Source organism: Rhynchophorus ferrugineus, unplaced genomic scaffold, assembly GCF_030347505.1.
Source record: "Rhynchophorus ferrugineus isolate W39M unplaced genomic scaffold, kcgeb_rfMv2 rfM12, whole genome shotgun sequence".
Taxonomy (NCBI): domain Eukaryota; kingdom Metazoa; phylum Arthropoda; class Insecta; order Coleoptera; family Curculionidae; genus Rhynchophorus; species Rhynchophorus ferrugineus.
Window position 1 is genome coordinate 609,588 of NW_027472591.1, and position 23,916 is coordinate 633,503.

The following is a 23,916-nucleotide window of genomic DNA, read 5'->3' on the forward strand; positions in this document are numbered from 1 at the left end:
TCTATGTTTTTTGCAGCCAGTATAGCTCGTTCGCTCAACCAATCATGGTTTCTGTAATTTTGAGAAACATCTGGAAACACCTTCTGAATAAGTTCATCTTTTGATCGAGTTAACTGACAAAAACTTTGAGGAAAGTTAATGCAGCCAGTCAACATGTCTATAGGAAATTTGCCATTACCAATGTCAATGAGTTGTTTAGAGAATATGTTTCCAGATTGGTAATTTTGCAACTCGACACGCATATTCTTGCTTAAATGAAGTACTTTGACATGTTTCCATAAATTGGAGGACTTTAGACATGCATTGAGTTCATCAGCTGGCGTTGATCGTGGAATCACTGGCAATGTTTGACGAAAATCTCCTGCTAATAAAATCATTGCACCACCAAATCGGTTATTATTGCTACGTAGATCTTTTAAGGTTCTATCTAAAGCCTCCAAAGATTTTTTATGTGCCATCGTGCATTCATCCCTAACAATCAATTTACATTGCTGCAAAACCTTTGCCATTGCAGAGTTCTTCGAAACGTTGCAGGTTGGAGTTTCATTGCTTTGCATATTTAATGGCAATTTTAGTGCTGAATGGGCTGTTCGACCACCTTCAAGCAAAGTTGCTGCGATTCCCGACGAAGCGAGTGCAAGTGCAATTTTATTTTGTGAGCGAATTGTTGCTAATATTAATGAAATCAAAAAAGTTTTTCCTGTACCACCAGGTGCATCTAAGACGTAAATCCCCCCTGTTTCATCATTTGTTACTTTCATAAGAGTTTCAAATACATACTTCTGTTGTTCATTTAACAGTGGAAGATTTGTTTGAATTAATTCTTTCAAAGCGTTGAGATCATACAGTCTTTCTCGATGCAACTCTTGGTTAAAAGCGTCATGCATTGGACGATTGGGCGCGGTCAGGCCTAATTGAATTAATAGTTTGTTTGACATTATCAAGCACATGTCCTCAATTGAAATCAATGCTTCATTGTAAATTTCTTCACTGATTTGTATATTTGGATTTCCCATTCTATTCCGTATTTGATACAAAATATCATCACACATATAATCTTTGTACTTGATCCACAAATCTATTGGGTTTGATGGGAAGCATGTAGATATGATTATAGAAAACAATGTTCGTATTTGATGAGCGTGTGATGATATTACAGCATTATTGAGAGTTTGATCCCAATGAGCGTCATTTTCAAGCATTTGCAAACGTTGACAGGCTTCTCTGTAGGATCCACACAATTCACCATCAACAGTTCGTAACTGTTGGAATGATGTTGGGCCACGTACATTGACTAATAGCAGTCGTAAATAAAAACATTCATCATTGCTTGGATGTACTGTATAAATCCGGCCAATCGCATCGGTGGAATATACATCTGTATATCCTGGAACTGGTTTTCCTTGTTTCCGTCGTATAAATCTCCTTGAGGATTGATTCCAGGTATAATATTTTGGCATTTCAGAATATAGCAATGTTTGTGCGAAATCATCGTTTTGGCATGTCTCAAAAAAACTGGTTAATGTAGTAGATGGTGGCTGAGCAGCTCTTTGTACTGCGTTCTGTGCTGTAAAATACACTCTTTGTCCATTTTCTAAATGCACAGCTAAGTGAACAACAGAAGGGTGTCTCTCATGCATAGGAAAAGAAAATATTCGCCAAACTGCTTCATTACTACTGACATAGCGGCCCATTTGGTATTGGGTAACTTCATCATTAGAATTCTCTGCCCAATTCCAATCACAGCCATATCACCCCCTTTGGTTACATATTTGCAAATGTATTTAATCGATTTCACTGAATGGCAAGATTCAACGTTGATGTGTGCTTTGAATGTCTTTGATAAAATGGGTGAATATGGAACAATCCAACGATTATCTATTTCAATATCTTGTTGATTTAATTTGACAATTGTTGATTTTCCATTGTCTGCTGTCGATCTGCGACGATACAATGGATAACCGTCATTACCAGTAATTGTTTCCGATATTAATGTCCGTGGATATCGTTTTGAACATTTACCATCCATCATACACGGTGAATTTTGATTAAGAGTTCCACAGGGACCATGTATCATGTTTTTGATAACTACCTCATGCAATCCAGGATCTACTTGTACATTAGGGATTTCAGCTGATATCACTGCATCAACTTCATTTGGCGTTATCTTTTCAACCAACCAAATCAAAATGTGTGCATGTGGTAATCCTCGTTTCTGCCACTCCACAGAATACATCCAGCAGATTGTCTCACCAAACACATTATGTTTTACGATGAAATTCATTAAAGATTTCAACTTTTGTCTAAAGACTCTGGCTGTAATATCATGACGATCAATGGGTGATTGCCCAGGGAATAACTCCTGCTTAATTTCTATCCATTGCGGATTGCATGTAAATGTGATGAACAAATCTGCTGTACCATAATGACGAACATACGACATGGCATCTTGAGCATATTTGTGCATATGCCGAGGGCTTCCGATGTATGTTGCTGGAAGAATAGTCATCCGACCGACATTCTGTGCATTTCCATCAGTATTAATCGCATCTCGAAGGTGAATATACTCTTCAGATCGGAGTTTGGTTTGATTCAACCTGATGAATGTTAATCTCTCCGTTTCAATTTTAACATACATGTCAACAACATATTTGTGATATAATCGCCGACATTTCAATATGTGATTATCTTCATTTTCCCGAATCATTAGACGGTATGAATAATAGTTCACTGAACTGACTTTTTTGTTGGTTTCAGAACCTGTAAACAGATTTTGTTTTAATAACATTCAAATACATAATATAGTGACTGAGATATTATCGCCATAGCTAAACTAATATTTTAGTTACCTGTAATGGGATTTATCATTTTTATTGATAAATCGTAGCCATCTTCACCTTGCCAAAATATAATGGGATATTGCAGTGCATCATATGAGCGGTGTGTTTCCTTTATATGTTGTAATTGATCATTCCGACGATGTAAAACAATATCACGGGATTCCAAATTTTCTCCAACTACAACGATAGCAACTTCATCAATAGTTGGTGCATTAAAACGTCTTGTATGTTGACCTGCAGGTGTTTTATCAGCTCTGATTACAATTTTGTGATTATCGGATGGCATCAGATCCAGGGCAGTTTTAAACAATATAATCAATTGATTGTGTTGATGAAATAAAGTTTGTAATTGTTCTACAATAGACCTCTTTACTAAATTGTTATGTGCACAACGCAGATCAATTTCTTGTGGTGAATTGCCCATAAAATAAATTTGCAGGAATTTGTTGTCGCTATCTGACACTGGTAACAGTGAACCTGCTCTGTGATATATTTGCCCTTGTATCTGTAAATAAAAAAAATATTATGGTGTGGTATAAATTAATGGATTGTCAGTGATCAAACTTAAATAATATTTGATCTTAAAAAGTATATATTTAGTTTTAACTAATATCTATCAAATATAAAATATAATAAAAGTGTCACTGAAACTGAATCACCATATAATATGATGACTAAGTGATATATTTCGTAATGATTAAGAAATTGAAGATTAGTAACACATCTTAACTTTGGTGACAGAAAATTTTGTTCGCTAAAATAATTATGAGTAACTGCTATAATACATACCTTGAAAGTTGGCATAAAATTTTCCCGAACTGCATTTGTTGCCCCAAATGAAGTCATTTGAAAGCAATTGTTATATTGTTGGATATGTGTCAAAAAGTATATAGAATCTGTTCCTATTCCTGAAACCAATGAGTACAATGATTCTGGTGGTGGATCCAATGGTATCAATTTCACTTTACCATTTGCGCAACACAATCCATTGGCTTCGTTTTTGTATTTTAATGCCTTACAGTGTGAGCAAACCAAGTTCATAGAACCAATAACAACACATTGGTAGTTACTGTAGTCAATTGACACATCGTAACTGAAAGCAGCTCGATTCAAACACTTGCGCGATTATTAGGTGAATGTCGCGCTCGCGCTTCACGCGTTTGTGATATCCGAATTCTTTCACGTTCATTTCCGTCGTCACGTTCTTGTGCAGTACGATTAGATCGGTAATTAGCTTGGTTTATAGCATTTCTGGTTCTTCTACCTAAATTGCTTCGTCTTATAGGAGGCATATCAAATATAAATTATTTTTTCACTAATCACGAACTAAACAAACACTAACTAACTAAACACTCTGCACAAAACACGATATACGAATTTGTTTCGTGTATCAGTTGACAATTCATCTGTCATCTGTCAAAAGTCATCTGTAACAGACAACTTTTTTTTTTAATTTGATATGACTTGAACTCAAATCCTTTTAAGCCGTACGAATTGTTTTATTTATTTAAAATTTGGATATTAAAAATAATAAAACACTGTTGGTAACGTGATTTTTGTTTGACTGATGTAATGACGTGGAAACTGATGCATTTTATCTCGCGTGCCGAAACTAATACAAAAGAAACGCTAGTTTCGGAACGCGACATTAAACTCCTCCAACTATGTATTCTGTGCTCCAACGCACACACGCACATTGTTTTGATAGATATGATCTTTGACGTTAGGAACACACCTACATTGCTTAGACAACAGTGAGTGCTTGTAATTTAATATGAATTTTATACCATAGCAATAAAGCTCAAATTGACTACGTTTTAGTTACAAATCATTAGTATGGGAAAAAGAAAAGGGCTATTTTTAGGGTTTTTCCAGCAATAATTCTAATTTTTCTTGTCGTAAAAACCATCCTTGAACTTCAGCGAACATTTTAAAAAAAGATTTGGCCAAATTGGTCCAGGCATTGTTGAGTTATGCGCTTACCAACACATTTTGCGATTCATTTTTATATATAAGATTGTGGTTTTGAAAAGAACCGATTTTGCAGGTAAGTATTATATTTTGAAATGTAGACCATTTGTCTATAGCTCTGGTGCTTGTTAAAGCTCTGAGCTGGTCTTTCCTACGTAAGTCTCGGGAACGGTTCACGGACGGGTCTCCGAGCGGCTGTTCAGTACAGTCGCGACGTTATTGCGTATTTTGATCGCTAATTCCCTATCGTGTTTTCTCCCTGATCTCTAACTGGCCGCTTTATTGCGCGCCAGCATTCGTCTCCTCTTGGCTGCCATCCTGTGATGGTTTCCTTGTTTACTATTCCCTCTGCATTCCTTAACTGGTAGTTTCCGTAGGCTGTCCGATGCCTGTTTCGGGCCTCTACCCTTTTCCCAATTTCGCATGTCTCCAATATATGCGTCGTGTCTTCTGGGCCTGTGCGACACTCGCGGAGTCCCTCGGTCTCCTTTAATAAAAATCTGTGCAAGTAGGCTTGCATATTTCCGTGTCCTGTCATCAGTTGCACAGCCTTCCTGCTTAGTCCTATATTTTCTCTCCCCACTTGTTGGCAGTATTTGTAGAGGGTTCTCCCTTTAATGGATTGCTCCCAATACATTTACCATCTTCATTTTACTTCTCCTTCCTTGATTCTATTGATGGTTCTGGTGCTGATCCATCCGTGGTTTTCAGTCCTATTTCTTCGTTTGCAGTGGCTTCTCTCGCGAGTCTGTCTGCGGTTATCATTTCCTTCGTTGTCATTCTCCGGCACCATTTTAGCGATATTTCACTACCGCTTTTCTGCAAATCTAGCAAGGTTGCTTTGATTTGTATTATGTCCTTATTTCGTGTGTTTGCGTGCTCGGCCCACCATATGGACATTCCACTGTCCGTTCGAATGGTGATTGGTCCCGGTAGGCTTCTGTCCCGTACCAGAATTCTGCCGATCTGGAGCTCGATTCGTCTTTTATCTTAAGACTTATCTCTTCTGTCCGAATCACAATTCCTATGCCTGCTTTTCCTTCCTTGGCACTAGCGTCTGTCCATATCTTGGTGTTTCCGACGCTATTTGTCCGATTTTCCCACGGTTCCTCCCATGGCCATGGCAATTTCTTTGGTTCTAATCCTTTTGGCCCATTGGGGTATCCGTATTTTTCAGCAGCTCACCCCTGGATCTCGGCTTCCAGGTATAGGGTTGGTGTTCCAACTATTACCTGCAGAGCATTATACTATGTGGTTCGATAGGCGTCTGTGATTGCTAACCGTGCCGTTCTTTGTGTTGCTGCTAGCGCTGTCCTAGCCGTTCCCATCGAGGCCCTGTATCCCCATATTTCTACGCCGTATAATACTGCGGGTTTTATGACCCTGTCGTATATTTGACGCATGATCTCTGGTGCCCTAGGGTTGCTTCTTCTGCACAGTGTTCCCCAGAGCCGGCACATCACTCTTTTCTGTTTTCTTCCTCAACAGCTGTATGTGTTGTATATACGGCTGTTTCCTGTCAATTGTCACACCCAGATACTTTATTGTGTCTTTGACCTGGATGATGTCTTCGCCAAGTTTGACGGTCGGTTGTCTGCTGTTTTTCTTGCTCCAGAAACAGCAAGCCTCAGTCTTTTCCTTGTTCTATTCTGCTCCTGCTCCGTAGGCCCATTTTTTGGCAATTTTCAAAACAGTTGTTCCAGATAAGGTTCAGCCTGTTTCTGATGTATTTATTGCTGAGTGCAATCACCTGGTCGTCCGCGAATGCCTGAATTCTCATTCCGCAGTCCCCTACTTCTGATTCAGAGACTTTGCGGAACCAGCTGTTCATGCCCAGCAGCCATAGCGTTGGCCCTAAGCTTGACACTTGCGGACATCCCTTGTCAATTTCCATTGTCACCTGGTTGCTGATGATTTTCCTTCCCACCAAGAAGCTGGCTATTGATCTTGCCATTTTCTTATTTATTCTGCTTCTTCGCAGTTCTTCCAATATTTCTACCTGGGTTGCTCTGTGGAAAGCGTTTCGGAGGTCCAGCGTCACCATTAGAACGTGTATCCCTTGTTCTTTTTCGGGTGTTGATCCATTTCAATAGATCACTCACGGCTTGTACGGTTGACCTGTTTTTTCTGAAGCCGTACTGCCTTGAGTAGTGTAGTGAGTAGTGTAGCTCCATTTTCTCCGCCAATGCCTGTAGTCTCTGATTAAGTACTTAGTCTAGTACTTTTTCTAGCGTTGGTAGAAGGCTGATGGGTCGTTCGCCCCCGTCGCTTTTCTTTAACCAGCACAGTTTGGCCGTTTTCCATATCTTAGGAAAGTATCGCGCGTTGTAACAGTTCCTGTACAGTGTCAGGAACTCCTGTTTTTTCGAGATCCAGACATTCTTCAGGAGCTCGTTTGGTATGCGGTTTTCCCCTTCTGCCTGTCGGATTCTCATGTTCTCTAAAACCGATTCGATATCTCCTTCGGTTATTTCTTCCTCGCCAGTCTCCGTACCCGGCCATTCCTCGCTCATGACTTCGCGAGTTCGCTCTGTTTCCTCCAGGTCCATTGCTGTGTGGTATTTCTCCACTCTTTGTTTTTCAGCTGCTTCTCTTGCCTACAGTGCTGCGTCTTTAGGCGTTGCTACCACTTCGCCTCTTCTTATGCCCATTCTTCTGATGGCTTCCCAAATACCGTCCCACGAGTTTGTTTCTATCAGGTTGTTAATCGCCTGACTGTCGTGCTCGCTTTTCTTTTCTCGTATCATTTTCCGATAGTCTCTCTTCCGTTCGTTGTACTCATTCACTATTTGTTGATTGTCCGTGCTTCTACTTATTCTCCTCTTCAGTGCAGGTAGTGCTCGTTTATGTTCCGCACACTGCCCGTCCCACCATTCATTGCCATTTTTACCATGATGGTTATTCGTTTCGGGACGTGATGCAAATACGCCCCACGTTTGAAGGTTCGCCCTATTGTATAATGGATGACGATCCTTCAGGGATAGAGGACGTGCCACAAATACGCTCCACGTTGAAAAGTTCTGCCTATTGTATACCGTATGATGACCCATGGGTGATAGAAAGCGTGCCGCAATTACGCCCCTCGTATAAAATTTCTGCCTATTGTATATCGAATGACGGCATACGACCCACGTTTAACGGTTCGGCCTATTGTAAAGCAGATGACGACACTTAGGGGATAGAATGCGCGTCTCAAATATGCCCCTACGTTTAACTGTTTGACCTAATATATACCGGATGACGACCCTTTGGGTATAGATTTAGTGACGCAAATACGCCCCACATTTAACGGTTCTAACTATTGTATACCTGAAGACGACCCCTCAGGGATAGAGGACGAGCCGCAAATACGCCCTGCGTTTAACAGTTCGGCCTATTGTATACCAGACGACGACCCTTCGGGGATAGAGGACGTGCCGCAAATAGAACCCATTTTAACTGTTTGGCCTAATGAAAACCTAATGACGACCCTTCAGCGATAGAATGCGTGCTGCCAATACGCGACACGCTTAAATCTCTGTTTATTGTATACCGTATGACGACCCATGGGTGATAGAGGTGGTGCCGTAATTACGCCCAACGCTTAAAAATTCTGCCTATTGTGTACCGGATGACGACCCTTCCGTGATAGATGGTGTGCCACAAATACGCCCCAAGTTTAACGATTCGGCCTATTGTATAACGGATGATGACGCTTCGGGGTTAGAATGCGTATCTGCAATACGCCCCAGGTTTAAATGTTCTACCTGTTATATACCGTATTACAACCTGTGGGTGATTGATGACGTGTCGCAAATACGCTCCACGTTTAAACGTTCTGTCTATTGTATACCGAATGACGACACTTCGGGGACAGAGGACGTGACAAAAACACACCCCACGTTTAAAGGTTCTGCCTATTTTATACTGGATGACGAATCAACTGTAATAGAGGACGAGCCGCAATTACGCCCCACATTTAAATGTTCTGCCTATTTTATAACGGATGACGACCCTTCAGGGATCGAGGACGAGCCACAAATACGCCCCACGTTTAACGGTTCTGCCTATTCTATACTGGATGACGAATCAACGGTAATAGAGGACGAGCCGCAATTACGCCCCACGTTAAACGGTTCGGGCTTTTTTATACCGGATGACGAACATTCGGGGTTAGAATTAGCTATGTCAATACGCTCCACGTTTACAATTTCTGCCTATTGTATACCGTATGACGACCCATGGGTGATAGAAGACGTGCCGCAATTACGCCCCACGTATAAAATTTCTGCCTATTGTATATCGAATGATGGCATTTTGGGGTTTCGAGGACGCGACGAAAATACGCTCGACGTTTATCGGTTCAGCCTATTGTATAACGGATCACGACCCTTCAGAGATAGAGGAGGTGCCGCAAATACGCCCCATGTTTAACGTTTCGGCCTTTTGTATAGCGGATGGCGACCTTTCGATGATAGAGTGCGTGGCTGAAATACGCCCCACGTTCAAAGTTTCTGCCTATTTTATATCAAATGACGACCATTCTGTGATAGAGGTCGTGTCGCAAATACGGACCACGTTAAAAGGTTCTTCCTATTTTATACCGGATGACGTGACTTCGGGGAGAGAGGACGTGATGCAAATACGCACTACGTTTGAAGGTTCTACCTTTTGTATACCGGATGAGCAAACTTCGGGAATAGAGGACGTGGCGCAAATACACCCCACGTTTAACGGTTCGGCCTATTGTATATCGTATAACAACCGTCCGGGGATAGAGGGCGTGCTACAAATGAGCCCCAAGTTAAACGGTTCGACATATTGTACACCGTAAGACGACACATAGGTGATAGAATGCGTGTCTGCAGTACGCCAGACGCATAAAATTTCAGCCTATTGTATATCGAATGACGGCATTTCGGGCTTCGAGGACATGACGCAAATACGCCCCAACTTTAAATGTTCTGCCTATTGTATACCGGATGACGACACTTCGGGTACCGAGGACGTGACGCAAATACGCACCACGTCTAGTGTTCGCACTATTGTATACCGGATGACGAACCTTCCGGGATAGAATGCGTGCTGTAAATACACCCCACGTTTAAAAGTTCTTCCTCTTGTCCGAATTGTATACCGGATGACGACAGTTCGGGGACCGAGGACGTGACCCAAATACGAACTACGTTTAAAGGTTCTGCCTATTGTATACCGGATGACGAATCGTCGGTAATAGAGGACGAGCCGCAATTATGCATCACGTTTAAATGTTCTTCCTATTGTATACCGTATGATCAAACTTCGGGACCGAGGACGTTAACGCAAACACACCCCACATTTAACTCTTCGCCCTATTGTAAACCGGATCACGACCCTTCAGGTATAGAGGACGTGCCGCAAATACGTCCAACGTTTAACTGTTTGTCCTATTGTATACCGGATGACGACACTTCGGGGACAGAGGACGTGACGCCGATACGCCCCACGTTTAAATTTCTGCCTATTGTATACAAGATGACGACACTTCGGGGATCGAAGACGTGTCGCAACTACGCCCCACGTTTAACTGTTTGTCCTATTGTATACCGGAGGACGACTGTTCGGGGATAAAGTGCGTGTCGCAAATATGCCCCACGTTTAACTATTTTACCTATTGTATACCAGATGACGACACTTCGTAGATAGACTGCGTGTGGCAAATATGCCCCAAAATTAACATTTCGGCCTATTGTATACCCGATGACGACCCTTCCGTGATAGAGGGTGTGCCGCAAATACGACCCACGTTTAACTGTTAGGCCTACTGTATACCGGATGACGATCCTTCTAGGATAGAGTGCGTGCCGCAAGTAGTCACCATAGTTAACGGTTCTGATTATTGAATACCGGATGGCGACCATATGATGATAGAGGAGGTGCTGCAAATACGACCCACATTTAAAGGTTCTGCCTATTGTATATTGGATGACGACTGTTCGAGGATTGTGTGCGTGTCGCTAATATGCCCCACGTTTAAAAGTTATGCCTATTGTATGCCGGATGACGACACTTCGGGGCAGAAGACGTGACGCAAATACGCACCACGTAGGATGGTTCTAAATATTGTATACCGTATGAGCAAACTTCAGGAATCGAGGACGTGACGCAAACACGCCCCACGTTTAGCTGTTTGTCCTCTTATATACCAAATGACGACTGTTCGGGGATAGAGTGCGTGTCGCAAATATGCCCGACGTTTAACTATTTTACCTACTATATACCAGATGACGATTCTTCGGGGATAGAGTGCGTGTCGCAAATATGCCCGACGTTTAACTATTTCACCTACTATATACCAGATGACGATTCTTCGGGGATAAAGTGCGTATCGCAAATATGCCCCACGTTTAACCGTTTTACTTATTTTATACCAGATTACGACACTTCGTAGATAAAGTGTGTGTCGCAAATGCGCCCCAAAATTAACGATCTGCCTATTGTATGCCTGATGACGACCCTTCCGTGTTAGAGGGTGTGCCGCAAACATGGCCCACCTTTTACGGTTCGGCCTATTTTATACCGGATGACGATCCTTCTAGGATAGAGTGCCTGATGCAAATACGCCCCATGTTTAACGGTTCTGATTATTGTATACCGGATGACGACCCTTCGGGGATAGGGTGCGTGGCGCAAATACGCTCCACGTTTATGGGTTCGACCTATTGTATACCGGATCACGACGCTTCAGGGATAGAGGAGGTGCCGCAAATACGCCCCATGTTTAACGGTTCGGCCCTTTGTATACCGAATGGCGACCATTCGATAATAGAGTGCTTGCCGCAAATTCTCCCCACATATATAACTTCGGCCTATTGTATATCGGATGACGATACTTCGGGGATAGAGTGCGTGTCGCAAATGCGCCCCTTGTTTAAACGTTCGACATATTGTAATCCGGATGACGATCCTGCTAGGATAGAGTGCGTGCCGCAAATACGCCCGTTTAACAGTTCCGCCCATTGCATACCAGATAAAGACATTTCGGGTTGGAGTGCGTGTCGCAAATGCGCCCCTCGTTTAACGGTTCGACCCATTGTAAACCGGATGATGACACTTCGGGGATAGAGTGCGTGTCGCAAAAGCGCCCCTCGTTTAAACGTTCGACATATTGTAAACCGGATGACGATCCTGCTAGGATAGAGTGCGTGCCGCAAATACGCCCCACGTTTAAAAGTTCTTTCTCTTGTATAACGGATGACGACAGTTCGGGGATCGAGGATGTGACGCAAATACGCCTCACGTTTAGTGGTTTAGCCTATTTTATACCGGATGACGGCCCTAAGGGGATAGAGTGCGTGACGCAAATACGCCCCACGTTTAACGGTTTGGCCCATCGTATAACGGATGACGACTCTTCGGGGTAGAATTAGTGGCCCAAATAGGCCCCAAGTTTAAGGATTAGGTCTATTTTAAACGGATAACGACCGTTCGGGGATAGAGTGCGTGTGGCAAATATGCCCCACGTTTAACTATTTTACCTATAATCTACCGGATGACGAAACATCGGGGATAGAGTTAGGGGCGTAAATACTCCAAACGTATAACAGTTCGACCTAATGTATACCGGATGACGACATATCGGTGATAGAGGGCGTGGGGAAAGTACGCTCCACGTTTAATTATTCGGCCTATTTTACACCGGATGACGAACCTTCGGTGATAGAATTACTGCCGCAAATACGCCCCACGTTTAAAGATTCTGCCTATTGTATACCAGACGATGACCCTTCGGGATAGAATACGTGCCAGCAAATACGCATCACGTTTGAAGGTTCGGCCTATTGTATACCGGATGACGACTCTTAGGGGATAGATCGTGTGTCGCAAGTCCGCCCCACGTTAAACGGTTCTGCCTTTTTTATACCGGATGGCGACAATTCACGGATCGAATACATGGCGCAAATACGCCCCACATTTAACAATTCGGCCTATTTTATAGCAGGTGACCACTCTCAGGGGATAGAATTTAGGGCGCAAATATTCCCCTACGTTTAACTGTGCCTCCTATTGTATACCAGATGACTCGTGGATCGAGGACGTGTCGCAAATACGCCCCTCGTTTAGTATTTCGGTATATTATATACCGGATAACGACTGTTCGGGGATAGAAGGCATGCCGCAAATAAGCCCCACGTATAACGGTTCTGCCTATTTTATACCGTATGACGACCATTCAGGGATAGAGTGCATGACGCAAATACGCCCCACGTTCAACGGTTCGGCCAATTGTGTACCGGATGACGACCCTACGGGGATAGAATGCGTGACCCAAATACGCCCCAGGTTTAACGGTTCGACCTATTGTATAATGGATTATACCTATTGTATAGCGTAGGACGACCCATGGGTGATGGAGGACGTGCCGCAATTACGCCCCACGTTTAAAAGTTCTGCCTATTGTATACCCGATGACGAACCTTCGTGGATGGAGTGCATGACGAAAATACGCCTCCTATTAAACGGTTCGGCCTATTTTTTACCGGATGATGACCTTTCGGTGTTAGAATGCGTGCCTGCAAACCCTTCAGGAATAGAATGCGTGTCGCAAATATGCCTCACGTGTAACTGTTTGGCCTATTTTATACCGGACGACGACTCTTCGCGGGTCGAGGGCGTGCCGCATTTACGCCCCAGGTTTGAAAATTCTGCCTATTGTATACCGTATGACGACCCATGGGTGATAGAAGACGTGCCGCATTTACCCCCCACATATAAAATTTCGGCCTATGGTATATCGAATAACGGGATTTCGGGGTTCGAGGACGTCACGCAAATACGTTCCACGTTTATCGGTTTGGCCTATTGTATACCGGATAACGACCCTTTGGGGTTAGAATGCGTGCTGCCAATACGCCCCATTCTTAAAAGCTCTGATTATTGTATACCGGATGATGACACTTCGGATATCGAGGACATATCGCAAATAGGCCCCACGATTAACAGTTCGGCCTATTGTATATCGGATGACGATCCTTCGGGGATAGAGTGCGTGTCGAAAATTCCCCTCCCGTTAAACGGTCCGGCCTTTTTTATACCGGAGGACGACAATTCGGGGTTAGAATGCGCGCCTGCAATACGTCCCAGTTTTAATAGTTCTACCTATTGTATAGCGTAAGACGACCCATGGGTGATGGAGGACGTGCCGCAATTACGCCCCACGTTTAAAAGTTCTGCCTATTGTATACCCGATGACGAACCTTCGTGGATGGAGTGCATGACGAAAATACGCCTCCTATTAAACGGTTCGGCCTATTTTTTACCGGATGATGACCTTTCGGTGTTAGAATGCGTGCCTGCAAAACGCCCCACGTTTAAAAGTTCTACCTACTGTATACCGGATGACGACACATCGGCGATAGAGGGCGTGCCGCAATCACGCCGCACCTTTGAAAATTCTGCCTATTGTGTACCGGATGACGACACTTTGGAGACAAACGCAAGACGTGACGCAAATACCCGCCACGTTTGAAAGTTCTGCCTCATCGGGGAGAGAGGACGTGCCGCAATTACGCCCCATTTTTAAAGTTCTGCCTATTGTATACCGGATGACGACCCTTCGGGGTTAGAATGCGTGCTGCCAATACGCCCCACGTTAAAAAGTTCTGCATATAGTATACCTTATGGCGAACCATGGATGATAGAGGACGTGCCGCAATTGTGGCCCACGTTTAAAATTTCTGCCTATTGTATACCGGTTCACGACACTTCGTGGGATGAGGACGTGTTCCAAATACACACCACGTCTAAATGTTCGCCCTATTGTACACCAGATGACGACCCTCCTGGGATAGAGTGCGTGTCGCAAACATGCCTCACGTTTAACTGTTTGGCCTAATGTAAACCGGATTACGGCACATCGGGGAGAGAAGACGTGCCGCAATTACGCCCCATGTTTAAAGTTCTGCCTATTGTATACCGGTTGACGACACTTCTGGGGCCGAGGACGTGTCGCAAATACACACCACGTCTAAGTGTTCGCCCTATTGTATACCAGATGACAACTCTTCGGGGATAGAGTTCGTTGCGCAAATATGCCCCACGCTTAACTATTTTACCTATAGTCTACTGGATGACGACACATCGGGGATAGAGTTCGTGTCGCAAATATGCCCCACGTTTAACTATTTTACCTATTGTCTACCGGATGACGACACATCGGGGATAGAGTTCGTGACGCAAATATGCCCGACGCTTAACTATTTTAGCTATTGTCTACCGGATGACGACACATCGGGGATTGAGTTCGTGTCGCAAATATGCCCCACGCTTAACTATTTCACCTAATGTCTACCGGATGACGACCCATCGGTGATAAAGGACGACACTTCGGGGACCGAGGACGTGAGGCCAATACGCCCCACGTTTAAATGTTCTGCCTATTGTATACCGAATGACGACACTTCGGGAATCGAGGACGTGACGCAAATAAACACCACATTTTATTGTTCGCCCTATTTTATACCGGATGACGATCCTTCAGGGACAGAGGACGTGCCACGAATACGCCCCACGTTTAACTGTTCGCCTTATTATATACCTGATAACGATTCTGCGGGGATAAAGTGCGTGTCGCAAATATGCCCCAAGTTAAACGGTTCGGTCTATTGTATATCGGATGACGACTCTTCGGGGATAAAGTGCGTGTCGCAAGTATGCAACACGTTTAACTATTTTACCTATTGTTTACCGGATGACGAAACATCAGGGATAGAGGTCGTGCAGCAAATACGTCCCACGTTTAAAGATTCTGCCTATTTTATACCAGATGACGACCCTTCCGTGATAGAGGGTGTGCCCCAAAAACGGCCCAAGTTTAACGGTTCAGCCTATTGTATACCGGATGGCCACCCTTCGGGGATAGGGTCCATACCGCAAATATGCCCGACGTTTAACGGTTCTACCGATTTTATACCGGATAACGAACTTTCGATTATAGAATGCGAGCCGCAAATACGCCCCACGTTTAAAAGTTTGGCCTAATGTATACCGGAAGATGACCACTTAGGGGATAGAGGACGTGCCGCAAATAAGCTCCTCGTTTAAGTTTTTGGCCTATTGTATAAGGGATGACGACCCTTCGATGATAGAGGACATGCCGCTAATACGCCACACATTTAAATGTTCTGCCTATTGTATACCGGTTGACGACCCATCGGCGATAGTGGACGACCCGCAATTAAGCACCACGTTCAAACGTTCTACCTATTTTATACCGGATAAAGACACTTCGGGGATCGAGGACGTGTCGCAAATACGCCCCACGTTTAACAGTTCGCCCTATTGATTACCCGATGACGATCCTTCGGGGTTAGAATGCGCGCCTGCAATACGCCCCAAGATTAATAGTTCTACCTATTGTATACCGTAGGACCACCCATGGGTGATAGAGGACGTGCCGCAATTACGCCCCACTTTTAAAAGTTCTGCCTATTGTATACCGAATTACGAAACTTCGGGGATCGAGGACGTGTCGCAAATACGCCCCACGTTTAACAGTTTGGCCTATTGTATACCCGATAACGATCCTTCGGGGATAGAGTGCCTGTCGAAAATGTGCCTCCCGTTAAACGGTTCGGCCTATTTTTTACCGGATGATGACCCTTCGGAGTTAGAAAGCGTACCTGCAATACGCCCCACGGCTAAAAGTTCTACCTATTGTATACCGTATGACGACCCATGGGTGATAGAGAACATGCCGCTATTACGCCCCACATTTAACTCTTCGCCCTATTGTATACCGGATAATGACCCTTCAGGGACATTTGAAATGTAGACCATTTGTCTATAGCTCAAGTGCTTGTAAAAGCTCTAAGCTGGTGTTTCCTACGTAAGTCTCGGGAACGGCTCATGGACTGGTCTCCGAGCGCCTTTTCTACCACGTCGCGATGCTATTGCGCACTTCATTCGCTACTTCCCTATCATATTTCCTCATTGATCTCTAACTGGCCCCTTTCTTGCACGCCAGCATCCTGGGTATAATTTTCCTCATAATCGATCAACGTGTCGGACCACGCGTTGATCTCTGTGACGGTTTCCTTGTTTACTATTCCCTCTGCGTTCCTTAACTGGTAGTTCCCGTCGGCTGTCCGATGCCCATTTCGGGCCTCTACCCATTTCCCAATTTCGCATGTCTCCAATATATTCATCGTGTCTTCTGGACCTGTGCGACACTCGCAGAGTCCATCGGTCTCCTTTAATTTAAATCTGTGCAGGTAGGCTTGCATATTTCCGTGTCCTCTCATCAGTTGTACAGCCTTCCTGCTCAGTCCTATATTTCATCTCCCCACCTTTTGGCAGTATTTGTAGAGGGTTCTTCCTTTAATGGATTTCTCTCAATGCATTTGCCATCTTCTTTTTACTTTTCCTTCCTTGATTCTATTGATGGTTCTGGTGCTGATCCATCCGTGGTTTTCCAGTAATATTCCTTCGTTTGCAGTTGCTTCTCTCGCGAGTCTGTCTGCGGTTATCATTTCCTTGGTTGTCATTCTCCGGGCAATTACGCCCCACATTTAACTCTTCGCCCTATTTTATACCGGATAATGACCCTTCAGGGACAGAGGACGTGCCACAAATACGCCCCAAGTTTAACGATTCGTCCTATTGTGCACCGGATGACGACCCATCGGTGATAGAGGACGTACCGCAAATACGCCCCACGTTTAAAGGTTCTTCCTATTGTAAATCGAATGACGACACTCCTGGGATCAAAAACGTGACGCAAATACGCCCCACGTATAACGGTTTGGCCTTTTGTATATCGGATGACGACCCTTCGGGGTTAGAATGCGTGCTGCCAATACGCCCCACGTTTAAAATTTCTACATATTGTATACCGGATGACGACACTTCGGGTATCAAAGTCGTGACGCAAATACGCCAAACGTTCAACGTTTCGGCCTGTTGTATACCAGATGACGACCCTCCTGATATTGAGGACGTGCTGCCACGTTTCAAAGTTCTGCATACTGTATATCTTATGACGACCCATGGATGATAGAGGACGTGCCGCAATTGCGCCCCATGTTTAAAATTTCTGCCTATTGTATACCGGATGACGACACTTCGGGGACCGAGGACGTGTCGCAAATACACACCACGTCTAAGTGTTCGCCCTATTGTCTACCGGATGACGACACATCGGGGATAGAGTTCGTGTCGCAAATAAGCCCCACATTTAACGGTTCGGCCTATTGTATACCAGAGGATGACACTCCGGGGATAGGATTAGTGACGCAAGTAGGCTTCACGTTTAACTCTTCGCCCTATTGTATACCAGATGACGACCCTTCAGGGATAGAGGACGTGCTGCAAATACGCCCCACCTTTAACGGTTCGGCCTCTTGTATACCAGAGGATGACACTCCGGGGATAGGATTAGTGACGCAAGTAGGCTTCACGTTTAACTGTTCGCCCTATTGTATACCGGATGACGACCCTTCAAGGACAGAGGGCGTGCAACTAATACGCCCCACGTTTAACTGTTCGCCTTGTTGTATGCCAGATGACGATTCTTCGGGGATAAAGTGCGTGTCGCAGATATGCCCCACATTTAACTATTTTACCTATTTTCTACCGTATGTTTACACATCGGGGATAAAAGACGTGCCGCAATTACGCCCTACGCTTAAAAATTCTGCCTAATGTATACCGGATAACGACACTTCGGGGATCGAGGACGTGACGCAAATATGCCCCACGTTTAACTATTTTACCCATTGTATACCGGATGACGAACTTTCGATGGTAGAGTGCGTGCCGCAAATAAGCCCCACGTTTTAAAGTTCGGCCTATTGTATACCGGATGACGACCCTTCGGGAATTGAATGCGTGCTGCCAATACGCCTCACGTTTAAAGGTTCTTTCTATTCTATACCGGATGACGACCCAGCGGCGATAGGGAACGTATCGCAATTACGCCCCACGTTCAAAAGTTTACCTATTTTATACCGGATGACGACACTTTGGGAACCGAGTACGTGACCCAAATACGCCCCACGTTTAAACGTTCTGCCTATTGTATACCGGATGACGACTCATCGGCGATTGAGGACGGGCCGGAATTACGCCCTACGCTTAAAAGTTCTGCCTAATGTATACCGGATAACGATACTTCGGGGATCGAGGACGTGTCGCAAATACGCGCCACGTTTAACAGTTCGGCCTATTGTATGTCGGATGATAACCCTTCAGGAATAGAGTGCGTGTCGCAAATATGCCCCACGTTTAACGTTTCTACCTATTGTACACCGGCTGACGACATTTCGATGGTAGAGTGTGTGCCGCAATTAAGCCCCACTATTAACGGTTCGAACTATTTTAAACCGGATGACGATCGTTCTAGGATAGAGGGCGTGCCGCAAATACGCTCGTTTAAAGCAACGCAAATGCGCCACACGTTTAGCGGCTCGACCTACTCTAAAACAGATGACGAACTTTCGATGGTAGAGTGCGTGCCGCAAATAAGCCCCACGTTTTAAAGTTCGGCCTATTGTATATTGGATGACGATCCTCCTAGGATAGAGTGCGTGCCGCAAATACGCCCGTTTAACTGTTCGGCCTATTATATACCGGATGACGAGCTTTCTGGTGTAGAATGCGTGCTACCAATATGCCCTTCGTTTAATAGTTCTGCCTATTTTATACCGGATGACGAACCTACGGGGATAGAGAGCGTGAGGCAAATACGCCCCACGTTTAACTGTGTGTCCTATTGTATACCGGATGACGACTCTTCGGCGATAGAGTTAGTGGCGCAAATAGGTCCCACGTATAACGGTTCTGCTTATTGTATACCGGATGACAACCATTCGGGGTCTATTGCACACCAGATGACGACACTTTACGCATCGAGGACGTGACGCAAATATGCCCCACGATTAACGGTTTGGCCTATTTAGAGCAGATGACAACTCTTAGGGGATAGAATAGGTGTAGCCGATATGTCCTTACGTATAACTGTTTGGCCTAATGTATACCGGATAACGACCCTTTGGGGATAGTGTTAGTGCCGCAAATACGCCCCACGTTTAACGATTCGGCCTAATTTATACCAAATGACAATCCATCGGTGATAGAGGACATACCGCAAATACTCCCCACGTTTAAAGGTTCTTCCTATTGTATATCGAATGAGGACACTTCAGGGATCAAGCACGTGACGCAAATACGCCCCATGTTTAACGGTTCGGCCACTTGTATACCGGATGACGACACTTCGGGGTTAGAATGCCTGCTGCCAATACGCCCAACGTTTAAAAGTTCTGCATATTGTATACCGGATGATGACACTTCGGGGACAGAAGACGTGACGCAAATACGCACCACGTTTGAAGGTTCCACGTTTTGTATACCGGATTAATAAACTTCGGGCATCGAGGACATGATGTAAATACGCCCCACGTTTAACTGTTTGTCCTATTGTATACCAGATGACGACTGTTCGGGGATAGAGTGCGTGTTACAAATATGCCCCACGTTTAACTATTTTACCTATTGTATAACTGATGACGACGCTTCGGGTATAGAGTGCGTGTCGCAAATACGCCCCAAATTTAACGATTCGGCCTATTGTATACCTGATGAAAACCTTTCAGAGATAGAAGACGTGGCGCAAATACGCCCCACGTTTAACGGTTCTGATTGTTGTATACCGGATGACGAACCTTCGATGGTAGAGCGGGTGCCGCAAATATGCCACACATTTAAAGGTTCTGCCTATTGTTTACCGGATGACGACTCTTTGGAGGCAGAGGACATGACGCTAATACGCACCATCTTTGAAAGTTCTGTCTTTTGTATACCGGATGAGCAAACTTCGAGATTCGAGGACATGACGCAAATACGCCTAAATTTTAACGATACGGCCTATTGTATACCGGATGACGACCCATCGGTGATAGAGGACGTGCCGCAATTACGCCCCACGTTTAAATGTTCTGCCTATTGTATACCGGATGACGACACTTCGGGGACCGAGGACGTGACGCAAATACGCCCCACTTTCAAAGGTTCTGCCTATTATATACCGTATGACGACAGTCCGGGGATCGAGGATGTGACGCAAATATACCCCACGTTCAACTGTTCGGCCTATTGTCTACCGGATAGCGACCCTTCAGGTATAGAATTTGTGTCGCAAATATGCCCCACGTGAAGCTGTTTGGCCTATTTTATACCGGATGACGACCCTTCGGGTAGAGAGTTAGTGAGGCAAATTGGCCCCACGTTTAACGATTCGGCCTATTGTATACCAGATGACAACCCTTCAGGGATAGAGGACGTGCCGCATATACGCCTCACATTTAAAGGTTCCGCCCATTGTATACCGGATGACGACATTTCCGTTTGGAGTGCATGTGGCAAATGCGCCCCACGTTTAACGGCTTGACCTATTGTATACCGGATTATGACACTTCAGAGATAGAGGACGTGCCGCAAATAATCCCTACATTTAACGGTTCGCCGTATACCGGATGACTGCCCTTCGGGTATAGAATGCGTGCTGCCAATTCGCACCACGCTTAATATTTCTGCCTATTGTATACCGGATGACGTCACTTCGGGGACAGAGAACGTGACGCAAATACGCACTACGTTTGAAGGTTCTACCTTTTGTATACCGGATGAGCAAACTTCGGGAATAGAGGACGTGTCGCAAATATGCCCCACGTTTAACTATTTTACCCATTGTATACCGGATGACGACCTTTCGATGATAGAGTGCGTGCCGCAAATAAGCCCCATGTTTTAAAGTTCGGCCTATTGTATACCGGGTGACGACAATTCGGGGATAGAGTGCGTGTCGCAAATGCGCCCCACGTTTAAGGATTCCACCTATTGTAAAGTGGATGTCGATCCTTCTAGGATATAGTGCGTGCCGCAAATACGCCCGTTTAACGGTTTTGCCTATTGTATACCGGATGACGATTTTTCGATTATAGAGGGCGTGCCGCAAATACGCCTCACATTTAAAGATTCCGCCCATTGTATCCCGGATAACGACACTTCGGGTTGGAGTGCGTGTCGCAAATGCGCCCCACGTTTAGCGGCTCGACCTACTCTATACCGGATGACGACTTTTCGATGGTAGAGTGCGTGCCGCAAATAAGCCCCACGTTTAAATGTTCGGCCTATTGTATACCGGATGACGACTTTTGGATGGCAGAGGACGTGCCGCAAATACGGCCGTTTAACGGTTCGGCCTATTGTATAACAGATGACGACCTTTCTGGTATAGAATACGTGCTGCCAATACGCTCCTCGTGTAAAAGTTCTGCCTATTTTATACCGGATGACGACCCTACGGGGATAGAGCGCGTGGGACAAATACGCCCCATGTTTAGCGGTTTAGCCTATTGTATAACGAATAAAGACCCTTCAGGAATAGACTGCGTGTCGCAAATATGCCCCACGTATAACTGTTTGTCCTATTGTACACCGGATGACGACTCTTCGGGGATAGAGGGCGGGCCGCAAATACTCCCCACGTTAAATGGTTCGGTCTATTGTATACCAGATGACGACACTTCGCGGATCGAAGACGTGACGCAAATATGCCCCACATTTAACGGTTCGGCCTATTTTATAGCAGATGACGACTCTTAGGGGATAGAATGCGTGTCGCGAATGTGCCCTTACGTTTAACTGTTTGGCCTAATTTATATCGGATGACCACCCTTTGGGGATAGTTAGTGTCGCAAATACGCCCCTCGATTAAAGTTTCGGTCTATTGTATACCAGATCACGACACTTCGGGGATAGAGCGTATGTCGCCAGTGTGCCCCACGCTTAAGAGTTCTGCCAATTGTATACCGGATGACGATACTTCGGGGACAGAGGACGTGACGCAAATACGCACTACGTTTAAAGGTTCTACCTTTGTATACCGGATGAGCAAACTTCGGGGATCGAGGGCGTGTCGCAAATACGCCCCACGTTTAACAGTTCTGCCTATTGTAAACTGGATGACGACTCATCGGTGATAGAGGACGAGCTGCAATTACGCCCCACGTCTAACTGTTTGCCCTATTGTACACCAGATGACGATGCTTCGGGGATAGAGTGCGTGTCGCAAATATGTCCCACGTTTAACGGTTCTACCCATTGTATACCGGATTACGACCTTTCGATGATAGGATGCGTGCACCAAATAAGCCCCACGTTTAAATGTTCGGTCTATTGTATACCGGATGACGACCCTTCGGGGTTATAATGCGTGCTTGCAATACGCCCCACGTTTAAAAGTTCTACCTATTGTATACCGGCTGACGATATTTCGATGGTAGAGTGCGTGCCGCAAATATGCCCGTTTAACGGTTCTGCCTATTGTATACCGGATGACGACTTTTTGATTATAGAGGGCGTGCCGCAAATGCGCCACACGTTTAGCGGCTCGACCTACACCATAACGGATGACGACCTTTCGATGGTAGAGTGCGTGCGGCAAATAAGCCCCACGTTTAACGGTTCGACCTATTTTATAGCAGATGACGACTCTTAGGGGATAGAATTTATGTCGCAAATATTCCCTTACGTTTAACTGTTCCTCCTATTGTATACCGGGTGACTCGGGGATCGAGGATTTGTCGCAAATATGCCCCTCGTTTAACAGTTCGGCCTATTGTATACCGGATAACGACCGTTCGGGGATAGAAGGCATGCCGCAAATAAGCCCTACGTATAACGGTTCTGCCTATTGTATACCGGATGACGACCATTCAGGGATAGAGTGCATGACGCAAATACGCCCCACGTTCAACGGTTCAGCCTATTGTATAATGGATGGCGACCCTTCAGGAATAGAATGCGTGTCGCAAATATGCCCCACGTGTAACCGTTTGGCCTATTTTATACCGGACGACGACTCTTCACGGATCGAGGACGTGCCGCATTTACGCCCCACTGTTTTAAATTTCGGTCTATTTTATACCAGATGACGACACTTCGGGGATAGAGCGTGTGTCGCCAGTGCGCCCCACGCTTAACTGTTCGCCTTATTGTATACCGGATGACGGCCCTTTGGGAATTTGCGTGTCACAAATATTCCCCTACGTTTAACTGTTTAGCCTGTTGTATACCGGATGACGAC